At 38.1% G+C, this 24,968-nt stretch overlaps 1 protein-coding gene across 7 annotated transcripts in view; it reads left to right on the plus strand.

The window, feature by feature from the left end:
• Nucleotides 1–419: 419 nt before the first annotated feature.
• Nucleotides 420–24,968, plus strand: part of CCDC91 (coiled-coil domain containing 91) — a 405,594-nt gene continuing 381,045 nt past the window's right edge. For 5 of the 7 annotated variants that reach the window (XR_003791182.1, XM_029206061.1, XM_029206065.1 and 2 more), the window contains exon 1: nt 438–647. The gene's annotated coding sequence lies outside the window, so the exon portion shown is untranslated. Of the gene's footprint in view, nt 648–24,968 lie in introns of all 7 variants that reach the window. The other 2 variants (XM_029206060.1, XM_029206066.1) reach the window with 1 other exon arrangement.

A 24,968-nucleotide genomic window follows, 5' to 3' on the forward strand; every position in this document is an offset into this window, starting at 1 on the left:
TGCTTTGAGAGTTCCGATACGTCAAGAGGAGATGTAGCAGTTGTCTAGTCCACTGTTTCTTGAGCACACGTCAGCATTTAACTCAGTTCCAGTATTTAGAGAACTCTGCTTGGAGGTGGTGAAGAGGATTGTTCCTCTTCTCTGGAACAATCCTACAAAGTCCCGGATGGCAGTGCCAACTCGGGGACGGTTTGATTTGCATGGATTAGATATAGAAAAAGGGCCTGTCATTCAAGGGGCATTAGAAGATGTAACCACCAGGAAGTAGCGCCTGAGTCAACCGCTTTCCCAGGGCACGGCTCCGAAGACCACTCGAGCCAGGCGTGGCGGGCCTGTGAAGATGGGGCCCCCGGGCCCGGCCTCAGCATAGGAACACGTGACGCGGTGTGGGCGTTGAGTGACAGGCGCGGCCTTGGGCGGGCATTGGCGGAAATCAACTTCCGGGGGCAGAGGTGCTGGAAGCCGGGTGGTGCGTGGTACGTGGGCTACCCCAACTCGTGTAGCCGGGGCCCTGGTTCCCCGGGTCTGGGTCGCGCCCGGGTGCACGCGTGCAGAGCTGTGTGCTGTGGGTGGCTCACCTGACGGCGTGGGGGAGCGGCGCGGCGGCGGCGGTGGCGGCGGCGGCGGCGGCGAGAGCCGGGGCGCAGGTAAACGGACGCTCGTTTTTTGGGCCTGGGTCTGGGGCCGGGGCCGCGCGAGGCCGGCCGCGCGCCCGGAGGCGGCCTGGGCGCGGGCGGGGAGCGCAGCCGGGCTTCCGCCCGGGCCTGGCCCCGGGAGGTCGGTCGCGGTGCCTGAGAGTCAGGGGGCGTGACCTGCCTCCCTTGGCGGGCGGTGCCGACCCGTGCTTGCCCTTTCCGCCAGGTTTCGGCCCCTGCGCTTTGCAGAATCGAATGTTTTCGAAAGCCTGCGCACAAGTACACGTGACTGTTGTGTCACCGAAGCTCCCACTGAACGTTGACTTTGATCCTTGCCGAGTTTTCACCGATCGCGCCTGGTTTATGTTTCCCCTTCGACTTGGCCAAGTACACCAGGGTAAAAGCTCTACAACGGCCGTCAGTGACATTTCCTTGCCGTTACTTTGGGCCATAGGTTGCAATAAAAGTGGCGTTTCGGGGTGAAAGCAGCAGCCAGTAACTTTCCTAGTGGTGAGGCATCCTTCATCCTCTGAAGTGCGCCCCCTCTCTCCTCAAAGATGTTTCTTCCATCTGCCCTTGTTGCGTAGTGCGGAGCAAAGCTTTGGACGTGAAACCTATTTTTGTCTTCGCTCGAAGGAGTGGGAACTCTATTAAAAGCAGCGCTGAGTAGGTTTTTTTTTTTTTTTGGTAGGATGATGTTGCTGCTGCTACTCTCACTTGCTTCCGTGTTGAGAGTTGGGGCAGATGCTGATTTCCTGGAGGGTAAAGTTCTGGTCACAGCTGTAGGTGATTCAGCGGCACCTTAAGAATTCCGGCTCTTCTCCTTCCCTCCCCCTCTGAACTGTGCAGATACTGATGCCCACCTTACTCTCCAAATATTTATCTGGGCGGTAGTTGGATGATGGCTTTTGGATGCAGTTTGGATGTTGCATGGTACTAGAGATTGGGGTGGACTGACGTTTCATCTTGTCATTGGGGTGGGCTAACATTTCACCCCACAGTTTAAGACAAAATACCCAGAATATTTAGTTGGGTGGGGTGACAGGGAGTGGCAATAAATTCGCGTTGTTCTATGCCATCAGAGAGCTGAACACTTCATATCATTTACCTTCTGCTACGATTTCTGTTGCATTAAGGGAATTCGCTGTACTGTACCTGTAAGGTTAATGCAGCGGGGGGATGCCAGGGGAAGTGCACCTGTATGGTGCTGGCTAGCCAGTAAATTGTGTGGTAGAGAATTGCCCTGGTTACAAAGTTTGGTATTCTTCAGGCTGGCTAGGAGGTTCTTCTGTGGGCTGGGAAATCTTATTATGAACAGGTTTCCTAGCAACAGTACAAGCCAAATAGAATAAACATAAAGAAAACAAAGTGATGAAAGTTACAATTTACCTCTTAGCTTTTATTAACTGGAAAAATGTATCTTACTGGAGTGATCAGCTCAAACCTTCTGAGAGCTTTCTGTTTATTTTAATCATCTTGATACTTAATAACAGACAAAAAGAAACTTCAGAAAGTCATCACAGAGAGACAGCTTTTTTTTTTTTTTGGTGGCAGTTTAAAAAAAAAAAGAAGAAGAAGAAAAGAAAGATGGTTACAAAGTAGCTGGTCTGAAGCTTAAATGGACAAACAGGAATTTGTCTGGTTAGAGGCATTTTATCTTGAACCCCTAGCTATAGATGTAAGATTTGTAAAGTACATAGGATTGTTATGAATAAAGAAAACTATTTGAAGGTTTATTATCTTGCCCTTCATAGCAGAAATTGGGGTGGAAGTACATTAGGGTGGACGGGACTCTTTTAATCAGTAAATTGTAAAGGGCATGTTTAGGTGAGTTGTTTCCAAATTTTAGTTTGTAATCACTGTGCCTCCTTTATCAGTCTGTTACTTGTGACTTTTGGTCTTTCTTGAAACTCATCAAATTTTGTTATTTTTCTGTCTAAACAATGAGAACAATAAAAAAGGCAACTCTCTTTAGAGTAACTCTTTGTATCAATGTGTTTCTTCTTATTTACTATTGATAAATCAGTATTTTGATTTCCAGTATTTCTAATTTTTTTGTTTCCCCACTGTTTCTCCCCCACCCAAATACCCATTTAGCTGGGTTTAGCTCATTTAACTTGATGCATATTTTCCAAAAGGGCATGTCCTGTGTCTTTTAAAATGTGGGTTTATTGAGGTATACTTTACAAGTAAAAAAAAATCTCATCTAGTATCTTGTTATTTAAATTCTAACAAATGCATAATAGTCATGTAACCACTACCACAATCTAGACAAAGAACATTTCTGTCATTCCAAAAAGTTCCCTCATTGCTCCTTTGTAGTTCGTTTTCTCCCCTCAGCAGCAGATCTGGCCACCAGTGATTTGTTCGCTGTTCCTATAGCTTTGTCTTTTCTGGAATGTCATATAAATGGACTCCTACTGTGTATAGAACTTGTTTTCTGGTTCCTTTCACCTAATGCTTTTGTGATTCATCCATTTTAGTGCATGTATCAGTGTTTTGTTCTTTTTTTATTGCCGAGTGCTATTTCATTGTCTGGCTATATCACAATTTGTTTATCTATTCACCAGTTGGACATTTAGGTTGTTTCCAGTTTTTGGCATTTAGGAATGAAGCTGCTGTAAACGTTCATGTACAGTTCTTTGTACATTCATCTACCGGTCTCTGTGTAGAGATATGCTTTCATTTCTTTTTGTTAAATATTTAGGAGTAGGATTCTTTGATCATGTGGCAAATGTTTGCTTAACTTCTTAAGAAATTACCAAACTATTTTCCAAGATAGCTGTTTCATTTTACATCCTTACCAGCAATGTTTGATGGTTCCATTTGCTCCACATCCTGGTCAGCATTTGTCATTTTACTTTTAATCTTAGCTATACTAATAGGTATTTAGTGCTATCTCATTGATGTTTTAATTTAAATTTTCCTGTCAACTGATCTGTTGAGCATCTTTTCATGTGCTCATTTGCTATCTGTATGTCTTCTTTGGTGAAGTTATCTGTTCAAATCTTTGGTCTATTTTCTTAGTGAGTTGTAAGAATTTTGTATAGCCTGGATACAATTCCTTTATCATATATATGTTCACAAATATTTTCTTTCAGTCTGTGCTTTGTCTTTTTAGTTTCTTAACAGTATCTTTCAAAGAGCTGAAGTTGTAAATTTTGAAGAAGTCCAGTTTATCATTTTTTTCTTTTATGATTTGTGCTTTTGCGTCCTACCTAGAAAAATTTGACTAACCCAAAGATATAAAGATTTATTTTTTTAAAACTGTGTTTTCTTCTAGAACGTTTATAGTTTTGTATTTTACCTTTAGGTCTGTGATCTGTTTTGATCAATTTTTTCTTCATTTTTCTATGTGGTGCAAGATATGGGTCAAAGTTCTTTTTCTCTCGCCCTTTCTTTTTTTGTGTATTGACACCCAGTTTGTCCAGCACCACTTACTGAAAGGACTATCCTTACTATCCTTTCTTCAGTAAATTTTCTTGGCACCTTTGTCAAAAATCAATTGACTCTGTATGTGTAGATCTGTTCCTGGACTCTCAATTCTCTTCCATTGTTCTATGTGTCTCTCCTTTGGCCCAAACTACAACGTCTTCATTAATGTAAATTAAAAAAAAAATTTATTATTTATTTTTGGCTGCATTGGGTCTTCGTTGCTGCACACGGGCTTTCTCTAGTTGCAGCAAGAGGGGGTTACTCTTCGTTGCCATGTGCGGCCTTTTCATCGCAGTGGCTTCTCTTGTTGCAGAGCACGGGCTCTAGGCATGCGGACTTCAGTAGTTGTTGGCACGCAGGCTCAGTAGTTGTGGCACACGGGCTTAGTTGCTCCACAGCATATGGGATCTTCCCGGACCAGGGCTCGAACCCGTGTCCCCCTGCATTGGCAGGTGGATTCTTAACCCCTGCCCCACCAGGGAAGTCCCTATTAATGTAATTTTATAGTATGTCTTGAAATTAGGAAGTCTGAGTCTTCCAGCTTACTTTTTGTGTGTGTTTGTTTTGGGTATCCTAGCTCCTTTTCTTTCCATGTACATTTTTAGAATCAGCCTATTCTATAAAAAAGCATCCTGGGATTTTGACTGGATGCACTGAAGTTTTAGTTTTATATGGAGAGAATTGACATCTTAATGTTGTTAAGATGTTAATAAAGTCTTTGATTTTTCTCATTAACGTTTTAAAGCTTTCAGCATAATAATTTTGCACATATTTGTGCAAAATGTTATATTTATGTCTAAGTGCTTCATGTTATTTGGTGCTGTTGTAAATGGTAATCTTTTAAAAAATTTCAGTTTCCAATTATTTATATAAATAAATTGATATTTTATATTGACCTTGAATTCTCAACCTTGTTAATAAATTCAATTACCCTAGTAGCTTTTGTAGACTCATTGGGATTTTCTATGTAGACAATCTTGTCTGCCAGTAGTGACAGTTTTAGTTCATATTTTCCTGTTTGCCTTTTATTTCATTTTCTTGTCTCGTTGCACTGGCTAGGACCTTCAGTGTGATGTTAAACGGAACAAGTAAGAGCTGACATCCTTGCCTTGTTTCTCTTCTTAGTGGGGAAGGCATGTAATCTTTTACCATTAAGTAGTTAGCTATAGGTTTTTTTGTAAGTACAGTTCTCATCAGATTGAGGAAGTTTTCTTTAGCTTCTTGTTCACTGACATTTTTTTAAAAATCATAAATGAATACTGTATTTTTTTTGATTGTGGAAATCATAGTTGATTACAGTAGAAAATTGGGAAATAATCCTATAAAGAAAAGAGTTAATCCATTTCCATTAATATGAGATAATTCCTGCTATATTTTGCTGGCTTTTTTTTGTTTTTTGCAGACATTTAAAAAACAAAATTGTAAATATTGTCTTACCGTTTTTTCTTTTTGCTAGGCTTACACTGAGTGCTTACTACATCATGAATTTTTGGAGAACTTGATTTGTATGTTCTTGATTTGTAGTTAGGATAGTTGTTTTCCTCAGAATTAATATTAAATCTTTGTGCATAACTCTGATAAAATTTTTTTAATTGATTTTTTAAAAAATGGTTATTACTCAAAGTGTATGAAATTTTTTCAGATTCTTAATATACACTGCCTCTTTGTTTTATTTTATATTCCTAGAATTTGTCCTCCAGACTATGTATTTGTAATAAATTTTAGAGCAAAATGTGGCAGTCAATATCATTGACTTTTTGTGCATCACTTTATGGTAGAATCCTAGAATTTCAGAAACTCAGTTCCTTAGATTTTATCCGGTTTAAATCATTTATTTTATAGGTTTAGCATGTGGAATAAGTAAATGGCTTTTCCATCCACATTATTATTTTGCTGTCAGTGATCTAGATAGAATTCCTGATGCATTTTGTGTAATGTAAAATACTCATGTTTTTCTTTTGATAAGGATTGTAGAAATCTTTGTGTCCAGCATCATGCAGTAACCCTTTATGTGTGTTGTTTTATTGAATTCCAACCAGAACCTTTTGAGGTAGGTAGTATTTTTCCCATTTCATAGATGAGGAAACTGAGTCTCAGACAAGTGAGCAAAGTTATTTATGGTTGTATTAACAGTGAGTGGTAGAGCTGGAGTTTGATCACAAGTCTTCTTGAATCTGCTTTTATTTGTAGGCTATAATGCCAATGTAGAGTTTACGTAAGCATTTTGTATGTAGTCTGCTTACTCTGGATCTGTCTTCTAATTTTAATTCTTAGAATAAACTCATTAAGCAATTTAGTAAATCAACATGAGACAGTATCAGTTAATTCTAAAATATTTACCCAAATTTCTGTCCTTTTATATTGTCTAATTTTAAATTGTTTTAAGTATTTCTTGACCTGTATCCTCTTCCCTTCCCTGTCAAATCCCCAGTAAGTGGTACAAAGACTGTTGTTAGCTATATGCTGTAGAGTTTTACTTAAAGAATTAGAGATACATTTATTGTCACTAGCAGAGAATACAATAATTTTAAAATTTTGAAATTAGAAGACTTTTCAAAAGTTACAAGTTTAATAGATGAAGATCAGAAATAATGTTAGCTACTTTAAAATGCAGCATGTTATAATTGTAGTAAACCTTCTTACCTTAGAAGGGTATGAACATTTTGGTATTTATGTAATGCAGTTGAACACATATACTCATATAGATTAACTATATCAGTGAAATAACCACTATTTTGTAAAGTGTGGAATCACTTTTTCCTGGTATTCAGAGAAGGCTGACTTTCTTCTCCCTTTGCCAGCCTTGCTAACATAGACCATGTGCATCTCCTACCAAAAGTGGGCATAGATAACGAAGAGGCCAGCCAAATTGCCTTTTATTTTGTGTTCCATCTTGTGGTGAAAGAGGGTCTACATGATCATTTCAAGATGCTTTACTTTTGTATTATAAGAATTCAGAACATCTGCAACTGTAGTAAAGACAGTGCTGTGGTATTATGCAAGATGCATTCATCTAAAAGTATGCTTCACTGATAGGGGCTTATATGAATATTACTAAAAAACTACATTTTGGATGAATGAAAATCAGATTTTTGACTGACTTACAGACTTTTATAAAATGGATGCTCCAAACCTTGGGTTGTTTATAGTATACCATTCTGCATATTGATTATGAAATATTCAGTTATCCTTGATACATTACTGGTGTGCAAAATTTTACTTGTGTCTTTGAATCTAAGGCATGTCGTGTAGTCAGTACCTAGTTGGATCATGCTTTTTATTCATTCTGCAAATTTCTGCTGTTTGATTACAGTGTTTAACCCCTGTGTATTTAATATAATTGCTGATACTTGTTGAATTTCTTGGATGTGTAGGTTAATGTTTTTCATCAAATTTGTGAAAATTTCAAGCATTCTTTTATTTATTTATTTTTTGCGGGTACGCGGGCCTCTCACTGTCGTGGCCTCTCCCGTTGCGGAGCACAGGCTCTGGATGCGCAGGCTCAGTGACCATGGCTCATGGGCCCAGCTGCTCCGCGGCATGTGGGATCATCCCGGACCGGGGCACGAACCCGGGTCCCCTGCATCGGCAGGTGGACTCTCAACCACTGCGCCACCAGGGAAGCCCTCTTTTATTTATTTTTAAATTTGTTTATTTTATTCCTTTTGGCTGCATTGGGTCTTTGTTGCTGTGCGTGGGCTTTCTCTAGTTGTGGTGAGCAGGGGCTACTCTTCGTTGTGGTGCGCGGGCTTCTCATTGTGGTGACTTCTCTTGTCGGGGAGCATGGGCTCTAGGAGCGTGGGCTTCCGTAGTTGTGGCACGTGGGCTCAGTAGTTGTGACTTGTGGGCTCTAGAGCACAGGCTCAGTAGTTGTAGCACACAGGCTTAGTTGCTCCGCGGCATGTGGGATCTTCCCAGACCAGGGCTTGAACCTGTGTCCCCTGCATTGGCCACTGTGCCACCAGGGAAGCCCCTCTAGCATTATTTCTTGAAGTAGTTATTCTGCCCCTTTCTTTCTCTCCTCTTTTTCTGGAACTCTCATTATGCTTGTGCATATGTTGGTATTCCTGATGGTTATCCACAGGTTTTGATACTTTATTTTTCTTTATTCTTTTTTCTTTCTGTTCCTCATATTGGATAATCTCAATTGACCTATCTTCAGATTCACTGATTCTTTCTTCTGTCAGCTCGGGATTTGCTGTTGAGACCTTCTAATGAATTTTTTATTTCAGTCAGTGAACTTTTCAACTCCAGATTTTATATATTTTATTTTTATAATTCCTATCTTTTCATTAGTACTCTATATTTTATGAGACTGTTATTATACTTTAGTTATTTAGGCATAGTTTCCTTTAGTGATTTGAGACTACATGTTTGAACATATTTAAAGTAGTTGATTTTAATGTCTTTGTCTAAGTCTATAATGTCTGAGTTTCCTCATGAGCAAATTTTTATTGACTGCCGGTTTTCTGCTCTGTGTGTGGACTATACTTTCTTGTTTCTTTGCATGTCTCATAATTTTTGTTGAAAACTAGATATTTATAAACATATGTGTATATATATATTTTTAATATATTTTACATGTAACATGGCAACTCTGGAAATCAGAAATTCCTCTCCTCCCCAGAGTTTTTTATTGTTGCTGTTTTTGTTGCTATTTTTGCTGTCTTGTTTAGTGACTTGGTGAACTCTTTTTGTAAACTCTGTATTCTTTGTCTTGTATGGCCACTTGGAATTATTAGCAGTTATATTATGCCAGTTCATTTTATATAATTGGGTCAATTTACATAGAGGAAATCTTTAGTTAGGGCTTGTGAATTATGATTAAAAAGTTCATTGATTATCAAAATGATTACAAAAAATAAGAAAACATTTATTGACTGCTTACCGTGTGCTATGCCTGAACATATTACTTGGTTAATGGGATTATCAGACAACCAGAAGCCCAGGTTTGTTTGTTTTTTTTTTAATTTGGTGAAAATCTCTAGACTTGTACTTGTGGGGTTTTAATGCCTTAGTAATCAAAAGTAGCTGGACTTATTTTTTTCCCTAGCATTTAACTCGCTGGCTTAGCATCTTGTCATCTTGTACTACCTGAGAGTCGTAATTGAGAATATTATTTTCAGTGCTGTAGAAGACATTGGGATGATTCAAACAGTTGATAAGAACGTGGGGTTAAAATGTAGAAATACTTATACACAACTAATGGAACTTAAGTAAATAAGACTTACTGTGTCAGTGCCATCACCTAATAGCTAGCATTTTTTGGATTTGGTTATATATTTACTCAGTAGAGAAATAGTATCAGTTGACATTTCTGTAGGATCCTGGCACTATGGCATATAAAAAAGTTGGGAGTGCTTGGATTGCCTTGTGGGAAAACTTTGGATTTTTAGCTAATGGCTTAGTTAATCTTCATAATAGTGCAGAGGAAAAGTCTTTCAAATATTGCTCAGAAATGGTCAGATTTGTCAGGAATGTACCCAATAATAGAGGGAAAGGAGAACTTTGTGTGCTTCAGATATGCTTTTTTCCTTTTTTTTTCCCCACATGCACACTTAACTATGTTTTGGATGAATTACAGTCTATATACGTTAGAAATCTTTTACAAATAAAATTGGTAGTCAATTACTTATTATGTATGGAAGTGAAAAAAAAATTACAAGTTAGGATCAGATGAAAAAAATGATCCTGCTGAGGATACTGGTACTTTACTTCAGGAAGAAATGAAAATTAGTGGTCAGGACAGTTTTATATTGTCTTAGAAAAATGTGAGCAAGCAAGTCCTTTATGTGTTTCTCTGGTAAACAAGTCTGTTTCCTGTTAAAGGGCACTGTTAGCAGATGAAGACCTTTGATAGGTGCATAAACAAGGATTTAATAACTGTCAAACTAAGTTAATGAAAGTAAAAATAATGGACAACTGAACTATGGTGAGAAGCAAAATTCAATTCAATAGAAATCTATATTTCAGGTTCCTATACTAGGCACTGGAGGATACAGAAATAAATGTCACTTGGTTTTCAAGAACCTCACAGTCAAGTAGGTGAGAGTTACATAAACTGATACATTATACGGAAAGCACTGATTGGGAAGGAATGGGATCCTGAAAGTTAGGAGTGTTTGAAGAGATGAAGCTAGAGACATCGAGCCCCTGAATTTTGATGAGTATTTTTTGCCAGTGGGAGCATCCTTCCCACCCTCAGTGGTAGTGGCCTCTCTACCCACAGTGGTAGCTACTTCCTCACTCCCAGTGGGAGTAGCCTCTCCACCCCTGTCTGAGATCTGAGGGGATTAATTCTGCATTAATGGCAGCCCCTGAGGCAGTTGCCAGGCAAGACAATGCTGATCTCCTCAGGACCTGTCCCCAACACTTTTCTTTGCTTCTAGATCTATGACTAGACTGAAATCCCAGCAGGCTTCTAAAGGTGAGGTACAAAGTGTGACTCATGGGGAAATGTACTATACTCCAAAAGAACTACTTGAACTTTCTAATTTATACAGACAGATCCAGGGAACATGTGTGGGAATGGATACTAAAGGTGCAGCATAATCATGAAAAGAACGTAAAGTTGGACCAGGCAGAATTTATTGATATGGGCTCACTAAGCAGAGATTCTGCATTTAGTGTGGTGGTTTGGCCGAAATATGGACCAAAAGGTGGCTCACAGTGAGTGAGCTGCAAATGCTGGGTCTACCTGTCTTGGTTTACTGTAGAGGAAGGGAATCAAGGGCTTAGGGATATTGGAATGTTAGAGTGGATTTGTCATTTAGGAAGTGCTCACCCAAACTGGGAGGGTCCAGAAGACATAGCTTCCACCAATATTATGAGATAAATCGTGAGGGGAGCCCTGGCATCCTTGACGAGCTCTGTGATGCTTCAGTAGGGCATGCAGTCACTGAACTGGGAAACCTAAATGCAATGGGAGTAAATGAATTCCAGGGTGGCAGGGACCGAGTAATGACATCCATCTGTCAAAGGCAAGGTGAGCGTGGTTTGGGCAGCAGAGCGGCAATTAGAATAGTCTGATTTAGGCAGAACAATGGTGTTGGCTAGTTGATCATGGTGTTCCTAGAAGTGAAATAGATAGGAAGCCTACTAAATTCTTACTTGATCTGTATAAGCAGAAAAGTTCTAGGTCAAGTGAACCGAAGTCTAGCCTGAATCAGAAAAAACAGAGTCATGACCCATCAATCAATTCTGAGACTTGAATTTTTACAGACCTAGAACCCCTTGAATGAAGAGGAGGCAGGGTTCCCTTGAGGAAGGACGCTGGTACATTGCCAAAATTTACTGTCAGTCTTTCTGTCAGCCCTTCTAAAGGGTTCTGTGGCCTTTCATCATGGTAATTGTGCATTGGGGAAAAGGAAATAATCACACCTTTCAAGGACTGCTGGATACTGGCTCTGAATTGACGCTAGTTCCATGGGACCCAAGTTGTCCCTTTGGTCCATCGTCAGAATAGGGGCTTATGGAGGTCAGGTAATCAATGAAGTTTTAGCTCAGGTCTGTCTCACAGTGGGCCCAGTGGGTCCTCAAATCCATCCTGTAGTTATATCTCCAGTTCCAGAATGCATAATTGGAATAGATACAGTCAGCAGCTATCACAGTCCCCACATTGGTTATCTGACCAGTGGAGTGAAGGTGATTATGGTGAGAAAGGTCAAATGGGAGCCACTAGAATTGCTTCAACCTAAGAAAAGAGTAAACCAAAAGCATTATCTCATATCTAGGGGGATTGCAGATATTAGTGCCACCATCAAGGACATGAAACATGCAGCGTTGGTGATTCCCGCCACTTCTGCATTCATCTGATCTGTTTGGCCTGTGCAGAAGACCAGATGGATCTTAGAGAATGACAGTGGATTATTGTAAGCTTAACCAGGTGGTGATTCCAATTGCAGCTGCCATATATAGTTTTATTGCTTGAGTAGATTAACACATCCCCTGATGACTTGTATGCAGCTATTGGTCTGGCAGATGCGTTTGTCTCCATCTCTGTCAGCAAGGTCCAACTGAAATAGTTTGCTTTCAGCTGGCAAGGCCAGCAGTACACCTTCACTGTCCTACCTCAGCCCTACGTCATAATTTAGTTTGTGTGGATCTGTATCACTTCTCTCTTTCACAAGATATCATCACACCGGTCCATTAAATTGTGGACATTATGTTGACTGGACCTAGTGAGCAAGAAGCAGCAACTTCTCTAGACTTAGTAGTAAGACATTTTAGTGTCAGAGCGTAGGAAACAAATCTGATAAAAGCTAAGGGGCCTTCTACCTCAGTGAAATTTATGGGGGTCTAGCGGTGTGAGGTATCTTGAGATATCCCTTCTAAGGTTAAGACAAGGATAAGTTGTTGCATCTGGGCCTTCCTGCAACCAAGAAAGAGGCACAACATCTAGTGGGTCTCTCTGGATTTTAGAGACAACATATTCCTCATTTAGGGTGTGTTACTCTGGCACATTTACTGAGTGACTCAAAAAGCTGCTAGTTTTGAGTGGGACCCAGAATAAGAGAAGACTCTGCCACAGGTCCAGGCTGCTGTGCAAGCTGCTCTGTCACTTGGGCCATATGTTCCAACAGATCTAGCGGTCCTTGAAGTGTCCGTGGCAGATAGGGATGCTGTTTGGAGCTTTTGGCAGGTTCCTTTAGGAGAATCAGAGTGTAGGCCCTTAGGATTTTGGACCAAAGCCCTGCCATCCTCTGTGGATAACTGTGCCTCTTGAGAAGCAGCTGTTGGCCTACACTTGGGCCTTAGAGACTGATTGCATAACCATGGGCCTCCAAGTTACCATGTGACCTTAGCTGCCCATCATGAAGTGAGTGTTATCTGACCCACCAAGCCATAAAGTTGGGCACGTGACACAGCAGCACTCCATCATCAAGTGGAAGTGGAATATATCTGATCAGGCCCGAGCAGGCCCTGGAGGCACAGATAAGTTGAAGAAGTGGCCCAAATGTCCATGGGCCGTACTCTGCTACAGTGTCGTCTTTTTCCAGACTGCACCTCTGGCTTCATGGGAAGTTTGCTAACATCAGTTCACAGAAGAGAAGACTCAGGCCTGTTATATAGATGCTTTTGCATGATATGCAGGCAGCACCAGAAAGTGAATGGCTGCAGCCCTACAGCCCCTTTCTGGGACATCCCTGAAGGATAGTGGTGAAGGGAGATCCTCCCAGTGGGCAGAACTTCAGGCAGTGCACCTGGTTGTTCACTTTGCTTGGAAGGTCAAATGGCCAGACATACAATTGTATACTGATTCATGGCTTATGACCAATGGTTTGGCTGGATGGTTAGGGACTTGGGAGAAACATGGTTGGAAAATTGGTGACAAGGAAATTTGGGGAAAAGGTGTGGATAGACCTCTTTGAATGGGCAAAAAATGTGAAGATATTTGTGTACCATGTGAATGCTCACTAAAGAGTGATCTCAGCAGAGGAAGATTTTAATAATCAAGTGGATAGGATGACTCACTCATTCTGTGGATACCAGTCAGCCTCTTTCCCCTGTCACCGCTGTCATTGCCTCGTGGGCTCATAAGCAAAGTGGCCATGCTGGCAGCGATGGAGGTTACACATAGGCTAAGCAACAGACTTCCACTCATCAAGGCCAACCTGGCTGTGGCCACTGCTGAGTGCCCAGTCTGCCGTCAGCAGAGACCAACGGTGAATCCTTGATACGGCACCATTCTTTGGGGTGATTAGCCAGCTAAGTGGAGGCAGGTTGGTTATACTAAAGCACTCCCATAATTGAAGTGGCAGTGATTTGTTCTTACTGCAGTAGATGTTTACTTTGGATATGGACTTGCCTTCCCTGCGTGCAGTGCTTCTGCCAAAACTGTCATCTCTGGACTTACAGAATGCCTCATTCACCACATACTATTCCACATAGCGTTTCTTCTGATCCAGGAACTCACTTCACAGCAAGAGAAGTGCAGCAGTGGGCCCATGTTCATGGTATTCATTGGTCTTATCTTGTTTCCTGCCATCCTGAAGAAGCTGGCTTGACAGAATGGTGGAATGGTCTTTTGAAGACTAAGTTACGGTGCCAGCAAGGTGTCAGTATCTTGCAGGACTGGTGCAAGGTTCTCCACAAGGTTGTATATGCTTTGAATTAGCATACAGTATATGGTGCTGTTTCTTCCATAGCCAGGGTCACAGGTCCAAGAATCAAGGGGTGGAAATGGAAGTGGCACCATTCACTATTACCTCTAGTGAGCCACTAGCAAAACTTTGGTTCCTGTTTCTGTGACTTTCTGCTCTGCTGGCCTATAGGTCTTAGTTCCAAAGGGAGGAATGCTTCCACCAGAAGACACAGTGATTCCATTGAATTGGAAATTAAGACTACTGCCCAGCCACTTTGGACTCCTCATACCTCTGAATCAACAGGCAAAGAAGGGAGTTGCTGTGCTGGCTGGGGTGACTGATCCTGACTACCAAGGGGATATTGGACTACTGTTCCACAATGGAGGTAAGGAAGAGTGTGTCTGAAATGCAGGAGATTTTTTTAGGGCATCTCAATATTATCATGCCCTGTGATTAAAGTCAATGGAAAACTAAAACAACCCAATTGAGGGAGGACTACTGATGGCCCAGAACCCTCAGGAATGAGGATTTGGGTAACTCCACGAGGTAAAGAACCATGACCAGCTGAAGTGCTTGCTGAAGATAAAAGGAATACAGAATGGGTAATGGAAGAAGGCAGTTATAAATACCAGCTACAGCCATTTGACCAGTTACAGAAATGAGGACTGTAATAGTCATGAGTATTTCTTCCTTATTTTGCTATGAATGTGTGTGTGTGTGTGTGTGCATGTGTGTGTGTATGGCAATATATATGTAAACTACCTTTGCTTTTTTCCTCTCTTAACCACTTATCATGTAACATAAAATGCATTAGGTGTATATCATAGTATTTTAAGTATTATTAACTTTACAGCATAGTATTTAAATTTTTGGGATATCAAGGAGTAGAGTAAATATCACTCAAGGACTTTACCTCCTCTTCTGGAGAAGAGGTTAGTGTGTTTCCAGTTGTACACAGGATAGCTATATCACATTTTATGACCTTGGTATAAAAGAATTATGTCCTTATTTGGAGATTAAGTATGGTTTAAGAGATGAGTATGGGTGCCAAGTAGACAAGGGGTAGACTTGTGATGGTTAATTTTAGGACCGTGGGGTGCCCAGATAGTTGATCAAACTTTATTCTGAAGGTGTTTGTGAGATTAGCATTCGAATTACTAGACAGAGTAAAGCAGATTGCCCTCATCCAATCATTTGAAGACCTGAATAGAACAAAAACTGAGTAAGATGGAACTTCTGCCTGATTGCTTGACTGGGACATTGGTCTTCTCCTGCACTTGGACTGGGACTCTTTGGATGCAGACTGGAACCGCACCATGCGTTCTGGGTTTCCAGCTTGCCAGCTGCAGATCTTGGGACTTCTTAGCCTCTATAATCTTACAAGCCAGTTCCTGTTAATCTAGTTCCCTCTCTCTTTCTCTCTCTCTCTCTCTCTCTGTCTCTTTATATGTATATACGTGTGTATATATGTATGTAGTATATAGGTACATATATAAAATGTATATATAAAATATAAAATTATTAAAATTATATACTATTATAAAAATAATAGTTACAAAGCTTATCAAAACAGTATGGTACTGGCACAAAAATGGAAACAGAGATCAGTGGGACAGGTTAGAAAGCCCAGAAATAAACCCACGCACCTGTGGTCAATTAATCTACAACAGAGGAGGCAAGAATATACGAGAAAAGACAGTCTCTTCATTAAGTGGTGCTGGGAAAACTGGACAACTGCATGTAAAAGAATGAAATTAGAACATTCTTTAACACCATAACAAAAATAAACTCAAAATGGATTAAAGACCTAAATGTAAGGCTGGATACTGTAAAACAGAGGAAAATGTAGGCAGAACACTCTTTGACATAAATCGCAGTAGTATCTTTTTGGATCCACCTCGAAAAGGTAATGAAAATAAAAACAAAAATAAACAAATGGAACCTAATTAAACTCAAAAGCTTTTGTACAGCAAAGAAAACCATAAGCAAAACGAAAAGACAGCCCACACAATGGGAGAAAATATTGCAAATGATGCGACTGATGGGATTAATCTCCAAAATACACAAACAGATCATGAAGCTTAATATCAAAAAAAAACCCCAATCAAAAAATGGGCAGAAGGCCTAATAGACATTTCTCCGAAGAAGATATACAAATGGCCAAAAAGCACATGGAAAGATGCTCAACATTGCTAATTATTAGAGAAATTCTAATCAAAACTACAATGAGGTATCACCTCACATGGGTCAGAATGGCCATCATCAAAAAGTCTACAAACAGTAAATGCTGGAGAGGGTGTGGAGAAAAGGGAACCCTCCTACACTGATGGTGGTAATGTAAATTGTACAACCACTGTGGAGAACAGTATGGAGGTTCCTTAAAAAGCTAAAAATAGAACTACCATATGATCCAGCAATCCCACTCCTGGACGTATATCTAGAGGAAACCATAATTTGAAAAGATACATGCACCCCAGTGCTCGCTGCAGCACTATTTACAATTGCCAAGACATGGAAGCAGCCTAAATGTCCATCAACAGAGGAATGGATAAAGAAGATGTGGTACATATATGCAATGGGATATTATTCAGCCATGAAAAAGGAATGAAATAATGCCATTTGCAGCAATATGGATGGCCTAGAGATTATCATACTAAGTGAAGTAAGTCAGACAGAGAAAGACAAATATCATATGATATCACATGTGAGGAATCTAAAAAAAAATGATACAAGTGAACTTATTTACAAAACAGAAACTGACTCACAGACTTTGAAAACAAACTTATGGTTACCAAAGGGGAAAGGTGGGGGGGAGGGATAAATTAGGAATTTGGGATTAACATATACACACTACTATATATAAAATAGATAATCAACAAGGACCTCCTGTATAGCACAGGGAACTCTACTCAGTATTCTGTAATAACCTATATGGGAAAAGAATCTGAAAAAGAATGGATGTATGTATATGTATAACTGAATCACTTTGCTGTACACGAGACTAGCACAACATTGTAAACCAACTATATACTCCAATATATAACAACAAATTAAAAAATGTATCTAAATATTAAAAAATGTATCTAAATATTAAAAATAAAATGTAGTATTATAAAAATAATAATATATATATGTAATTATTATTTTTTGTACAGCTGATCCTTGAAAAATATGGGGGTTGGGTGCTGAACCTTGCGTAGTCTATTATCTGACTATAATTTTCTAGTTGGCCTGCTGTATCTGTGGTTCTGCATCCTTGGCTTCTACCAACCATAAATCATGTAGTATTGCAGTAAGTATTTATTTGAAAAAAATTTGCATATAAGCGGACCCATGCAGTTCAAACCCGTGTTGTTCAGGGGTCAACTGTGTGTATCTGGAGGACCCTGACTAATACACTCACCATAGAAATAAAAAATTAATTGACTATTTCCTCTTCCAGTACAACAAACAGGGTGTCTTTGGCAAGGTGGAATGTCAAATATGGAGCTAATAAAAATTTTTAAAGAATACATGGTCATCTTACCACTGTATGAAGAAGAGTGGCCTTGCAGTTTGCTTCATAAATTGCTTTCATTCCTTACAGTATTCCAAATCTCACATGATAAAGAAATGACTATGAGATACTGAGTTCTAGTATAAGGATAATTTATAGTAAAACTCTTAGAAATCATGGCTGAGATCCCAGAATTAATTAGTCTCAGACACAGTCAAACAGTGTACCTGTATCAGGAAGTATATTGACATTTAACAACAGTCTATAAGGATTATTGACAGGTATATACTTTTGACTTAAATGATTTGGTAAAACTCAGTTACTGTTATTGCTATTGTTCTTTGACCTTTTATTTTTACCACAGTCTCAGATTATGGAAAATAGTCATTATGCTAAGAAGTTAATCACATATGCTGGAGAGAGATTTAATGAATACAGTAAAATGGAATAATATGCCTGATAAGGTACTATTTACTTTAAAAAAGAGGGAAAAAAATCTGTGAACAGCAGTACCCAGTACTTGGTTTGTTTTCATTTTTTAAAAAGTAAAGTAAACTGACGGCGCAATCATAAAGTCTACAGGATTTCCCCTTTTGTAAAAAGTTCTTAGGGAAAAAGAATGATTGTTTGGATACTTTCAGCATTTAAAGCTGGTTAATTACCACACATTCTTTCCATTGTGATTGTGTAGCAGTGTTGAGGTCCAGAATCATGCAAAAAAATTTCTTTTTTTAAATCGACTCTCAGTAGACTTGTTTCTCCCTGTCTCTGATGTTGGATTACATAGCAAGTGTTTGTTGGTTCTCAGGCTTGGAAAATGTGTAGTGGTTTTCTAAGCAAATTTCATTCCTCTGCAATTCAGTTACTTTAACGTGGTGCCAATAATTAAAAGAAAATATATATTCTGCCTCAAAAATATCACAGAACTAGATATTCTAATCAAGACAGGTGTACATCTTTTTGGGAGCTTATGTGTAATGAGTTGTGGAAGTTGTCAATTTTCAAGGAAGAAGGAAACCATAACAGTTGAATAAAACACCACTAATTGGTTGTATATATGGAGAAGTTGGGGCATACGTTTCTGTGTGTGGGAATTGTAGCATTCTTTCATGTAGTTAGTTATCTGTTCTTATCCATTCTTAAATGAACATAATGGGGGCTTCCCTGTTGGCGCAGTGGTTGAGAGTCCGCCTGCCGATGCAGGGGACACGGGTTCGTGCCCCGGTCTGGGAAGATCCCCCATGCCGCGGAGCGGCTGGGCCCGTGAGCCGTGGCCACGGAGCCTGCACGTCCGGAGCGTACAAAAAAAAAAAAAAAAAAAAAAAAAAAAAAGAACATAATGGGCAATTGTTCAGAGCGATGTTGTTATAATTATAATATAATAAACAGAAAATGCTGTTCATCTATGAAATTGAAACTGAAATTTGTTGATGACTTTCAGTGTGTATGTGTGTGTTGAGAGAGAAAGTCATTGTGAGGCATATAAATAGAATGTTGCTTTTACTTTATGATATTCTTTGTTTTCACCTTTCAGAATATCATGAAGCTATCAGCGAATATCATAAACATCAGGGAATCAGTCGTAATGATGATGAAGGAACCAATGCTTAGGAGAATTACACCTTTGTTCACATCACTACCATTGCTTTCATGTTACCCATAGTGTGTAAACCTTTTTCTCATAAGAAAATTATGGCCCAGAGTAAGCCCTTAACGTATTATCAGGTAACATATTATCAGGGAATATGCAAAAATGAACTAGATGGTTGTATTGTGGTACTGACAGCAGAGATGCTAGCACAGAATAGGACACATAATTGAATATATATGTGTATTAACACACATATGTCCATATGTATATGTTTCACATTAAATTGCTTGGGAATTTTGAAATCCTTCAATTCATTTTATTCTTTAAATATTATAGTAGTAGTTTACACATAATCAAGTTTGTGCATATTTGAGTTGTGTGTAGCTCTTGGACAATTTTTAGGAAAATTTCGGAAATAGCAATTTTGAACTGACCGCTTAATCTTATATTAATAGTTGTAGGCATGCTTTGGATTTTTTCTCGTTTTATTTGAGAAATTGAAGTCAGTAAAGTCAATCAAAAATAATAAGTGTTTATTAATGAACTATTGTTCTGTGTAAGAAAAAAATTGCAAACTTCAGAATGGCTGTAAGAGGCAGAAGATGAGACTGGAAATGTAAATTTGAGCCAGATCATTAAGGGACTCTAGGATTTCTAGGGATAGATTACCAACAACAGAATGGGGAAACGTGTAAGCAAGGGCATGATGAAGTCAACCCTGGGCAGGCTGGGATAATGCTCTTACTTGTTGATTGCTTGGGAAGAAAATCAAAACAGTATGTAATCATTCTGTTATTTAACAATCTGAAGAAATAAGGCTTTTCTGGGGACACAGGGTGGTGGTATGACTGAAAGTTTAAAAGTAAGACAAACCGACAGGAAGCTGATTATAATTTGGGTATGCCTGGTAACTTCTCCAGTCTCAGGCAGCCTAGCTTACTGCAGAGAGCTTTAAAAAGCATGATGTAGATAGCATCCCATATTTCACTTAACATCTAAGGCTGTCTTCCTGTTTTCCTAATACATCTATCCCCTCCCACTCCAGTCCTCTTGATTTTCCAGTTTGGTGACTCCATGATCTGTTCTCACTTCCTCCATCCTATGTTTGATCTTTTGGATACCCTATTTCAAGCTTACCTACATTAAACACCCTGAGGCATTTTACATACTGCATGTCTTTTTCCCCTGATTCTCAATCCCTCCCCCCTTTTAATTTGCTAGCAACTGTAGTTCTGCCTAAGAGATAATCTTTCCTCTCTTGCCTCAATTTCAAGAAATGCTTATTAGCAGGACTGTTTGCCTAATGTGCTTTCTACTCCCACCCCCACTAGAGGAAGGGACTTAGCACTAGTGATAAGCAGTGAGGCTGTGATAAAAGTTTCAAACAGAATATTCTTTTCCACTATTTATTCTGTATTCTGTGGTGGTTTAAAAAAGCAGTTTTCTTGAGATATAACATTTATACAATTAAAACAACCAATAATAAATACAATAATATTAAAATACTAAAAAATAAATTAAAATCACCCATAATTTGATGACTTTTGACAAATATTTACCTATGAGAAACTTATACCACATTCACGATATAGAGCATTTCCATCAGTCTGAAATATTCCCCTGAGTCTCTTTATAGTTGATCCCGTGTTACCACTCTTGGTCCCTGGCAATTACTGATTTGCTTTTGGTTACTGAAGCTTTGCATTTTTAGGAATTTAATATAAAAGGAACATTATAGATTTTTTGTGTGTGTGTGTGTGTGTGTGTGTGTATGGTAGGCTTCTTTCACTTGGTATAATGAAGATTAATCCATGTTGTTGCATATATAAGTAAGTTGTTACTTTTTATTGCTGAGTAGTATTCCACTGTATGGATGTACCACAATTCTTTTATCCATTTACTAGTTGATAGGCATTTTAGTTGTATCTGTTTTTTATTTTTACTATTATGAATAAGCCTGCTGTAAACATTCACTGACAGGCTTTTATGTGGACATATGTATTCATTTCTCTTGGGTAAATAGCTAGGAGTGGGAATCCTGGATTATGTAGCAAGTTGGATGTTTAACTTTATATACTACCACTTTAGTAGATGTGACCAGTACCTACAATTTGGTTTTAGTTTGCATTTTTCTAAAGGCTAATGATGTTAAGCATCTTTTCATGTGCCAGTTTTATACATTCTTTTATGAAATGTTTATTCATTCTTTTGTCATTTAAAAAATAGAGTTCTTTTTTTTTTTTTTTTTTTTTTTGTGGTACGGGGGCCTCTCACTGTTGTTGCCTCTCCTGTTGCGGAGCACAGGCTCCGGACACGCAGGCCCAGCGGCCATGGCTCACGGGCCTAGCCACTCCGCGGCATGTGGGATCTTCCCGGACCGGGGCACGAACTCGTGTCCCCTGCATTGGCAGGCGGACTCTCAACCACTGCGCCACCAGGGAAGCCCTTCATCTTATTTTTTAGTTATAAGGGTTCTGTTTATATTCTGGATATAAGACCTTTACCAGATATGTTTTTTAAATATTTTGTCCCAATCTGTGGCTTGCCTTTTTTATTCTTAACAATACATATATTTTAAAATTGTCGTAAAATATATATAACATAAAATTTATCATTCTAATCTAACTGTACAGTTCAGTGGCATTAAGTACATTTTGTTGTGCAACTATCACCACTCTCCATCTACAGAACTTTTTCATCATCCTAAACTGAAACTCTGTATCCATAAAACAATAAATCAGCATTATCCCCCACCCCCAGTCCTTGGTAACCACTATTCTGCTTTCTCTCCCTAAGAATTTGACTATTTCAGTACCTTGTATAAGTGGAATTTGCTCTTTTGTTTTTGGCTTATTTCAATTAGCATAGTGTCTTTGGGTTCATCTATGTTGTGGCATGTATTAGAATTTCATTTCTTTTTAAGGCTGAATTATATTTCATTGTATGTACATACCACATGTTTATCTGTTCATCTACAGATGGACATTTGGGTTATCTTCACTTTTTGGCTATTGTGAATAATGCTGCTATGAATATGAGTGTATGATTATTTGCTTTCAGATAATCATGAGTGTATGAGTATACGAGTCTCTACTTTCAGTTCTTTTGGGTATATACCCAGAAATGGAATGCTGGATCATATTGTAATTCTATGTTTAATCTTTTGAGGAACCACCATTCTGTTTTCCTAGACTCACTGTATTTTAAAGTCTGTTTCCTTTCCGCCTTGGTTCAGTGAATATGCTTAGTCATTTTAGACAATGAACCACTGGGAAAGAGCTACTAGTACAGGAAGAATAGTAGCCAAAAAATCTGCAGGCTTGCATGCTTTCTCCCTTATTTCCATAAAAGCCATCACTTTCGTTAATGCATTGATCTGAAAGTTAGTGTTTCTCTGAAAGTGGCCCAGCAACCACTGGCATCAAAAATAACTTGTTTTACATGCAGATTCCTGAATGTCACCCTGATTCAGACTCTTTGGAAGTGAGAGCAAGCAAACATGCTTTTTGAACAGAGGTGTTTAATTTTGATGATTTTTATTTGTTTCTTTTATGGTTTGTACTTTTTTGTTTTATTTAAGATCTTTGCCTAACCTGTGGTCTGAAAGATTCTCACATTTTCCTCTAGAAGTTATGTAGTTTTAGGTTTTAGTTTTAGGCTTATTATCTGTGTCAAGTTCGTGGTTTTTTTGCATGATACAGTGTAAATGTCAAGGTTCATTATTTTGCAGTTTAATATCCACCTAGTCAAAAGACTATTCTTTCCCCATTGTATTATCTTTGGAGTTTTGTGGCATATATGTGTGCCTGTTTCTGGACTCTCTGCTTATCACACTATCTTAATTTACTTTAGCTTTCTAGTAAGAATCATAATCATGTAGTGTGAGTCTTTCACATTTGTTCTTCATTTTCAGCTGTATTGGCTGTTTAGGTTCTTTTCATTTTCATGCATATCTTAGGAATAGCTTGACAATTTTTAAAGTAAAGGCTGATGGGATTTTGATTAGGAAAATATTAAATTTATATCTTAATTTGAAGAGAAGTAGCAGTAATATTGAATTGTCTGACTCATGTATATGTCTTGTACAAATTTTGTTAAATTTATCCTTAAGTATTTCAAACTTTTGATGATACTCTAATTGGTATTATTTATTTTAATTATTAGTTTCTAGAATATAAAATGCAATTGATTTTTTTATCTTGACTTTGTGTTATTCAAGTAATATTTTAGTAGATTCCTTAGAATTTTCTATATAGATAATCATGTTTACTGTGAATGAAGGTAGTTTTACATCTTTTCCAGTCTATATATTTTTAATTTCAGTTTCTTGTCTTGTTACACTAGCTAGGACCTATGGTGAGATCACACATCTTTGAGCTCTTCAGGATCTTAAGGTTAAGGCATTGAGTCTTTGACCTTTAAATATGTTAGCTGTGAGTTTCTTTTTGTTTTTGTAAATAGCCTTCATCAAGTTGAAGACATCTTCTTCTTTGTATACTGAATGGGTTTTGAGTTTTGTCACATTTTTTTTTCTACATTTATTGAGATATATGGTTTTTCTTTAGGGTGAATTAAGTTTATTTATTTTTGGGTATTCAAGCAAACTTGCATTCCTGAGATAAACCTTATTTTTCATGATATTTTATCTTCATATATTGGTGGATTTGAGTTGTTAACACTTTTTTAAGTTTTTTTTTTTTCATCTATATTGATATGGGATGTTATTTCATATTTTACTCTCTGGTCTTTGGTTTTGGTATCAAAGTAATACCAAATACCAGTTTACTTCTCTATTTTCTTAAAGCGTTCATAAAAAATTTCTGTTTCTTTTTTGAATCTCATAGAATTCTCCAGTAAAGCCTTCTGTGCCTAAAGGTTTCATTGTAGAAGGTTTTTAACTATGAAATCAACTTCTTTAATAGATCTGGGTGTAGTCAGTTTGTTTATTTTTCTGGAGTGACTTTTGGAAGTTTTCCATATTTCCAGAAATTTGTACATTTTATGTAAATATTTGAAATTATTGGCAAAAAATTTTGTATAATGTTCCCTTATTATTTTAATACCTGTATGTTTCTAGAAATGTCCTAATATTGAAAAATTCTTCCATTCCTGATATTGGTAATTTGTGTCATTTCTTTGTTTTTGTTATCAGTTTCATTGATATTTGGGAAGAATCATCTTTTGTTTTCTGTAATTTTGTCTGTTTTTGTATTTTCTATTTTATTAATTACTGTTCTTTGTTACTTTCTTTTTTGTGCTTGCTTTGAGTTTAATAGGCTCTACATTTTTAGGTTTCTTAAGGAGATAGATCAGTTATTTGACTCCTTTCTTGTTTTCTAAATATAAGTATATAATGTTTATAAATTTCCCTGAAAGCACTGTTGTAGCTGCATCCCCAAAATTTAGATATATAGTATTTCCAGTTATATTCACCTCAAAATATTTCTCAGTTTCTCTTGTGATATATAGTGTGTTATTTAGAATTGTGTTGTTTAATTATCAGGTATTTTGGGGAATTTCCAGATTTATTTCTTACATTGCTTTTTAATATGTTTCTTCTGTGCTTAGAGAAGATACTTTGTATGATTTCAGTATTTTTAAATCTATTGAGACTTGTTTTATGGCTCAGAATAGCATTTATCTTTAAATATTTCATGTGCACTTGAAAAGAATGTCTAATGTTCACCTGTTATGTAGAGTTTTTCAGATGTATTGGTTAGATCAAA

Source organism: Monodon monoceros, unplaced genomic scaffold (genome assembly GCF_005190385.1).
Source record: "Monodon monoceros isolate NGI ecotype Baffin Bay Population unplaced genomic scaffold, NGI_Narwhal_1 Super_Scaffold_6, whole genome shotgun sequence".
NCBI lineage: Eukaryota > Metazoa > Chordata > Mammalia > Artiodactyla > Monodontidae > Monodon > Monodon monoceros.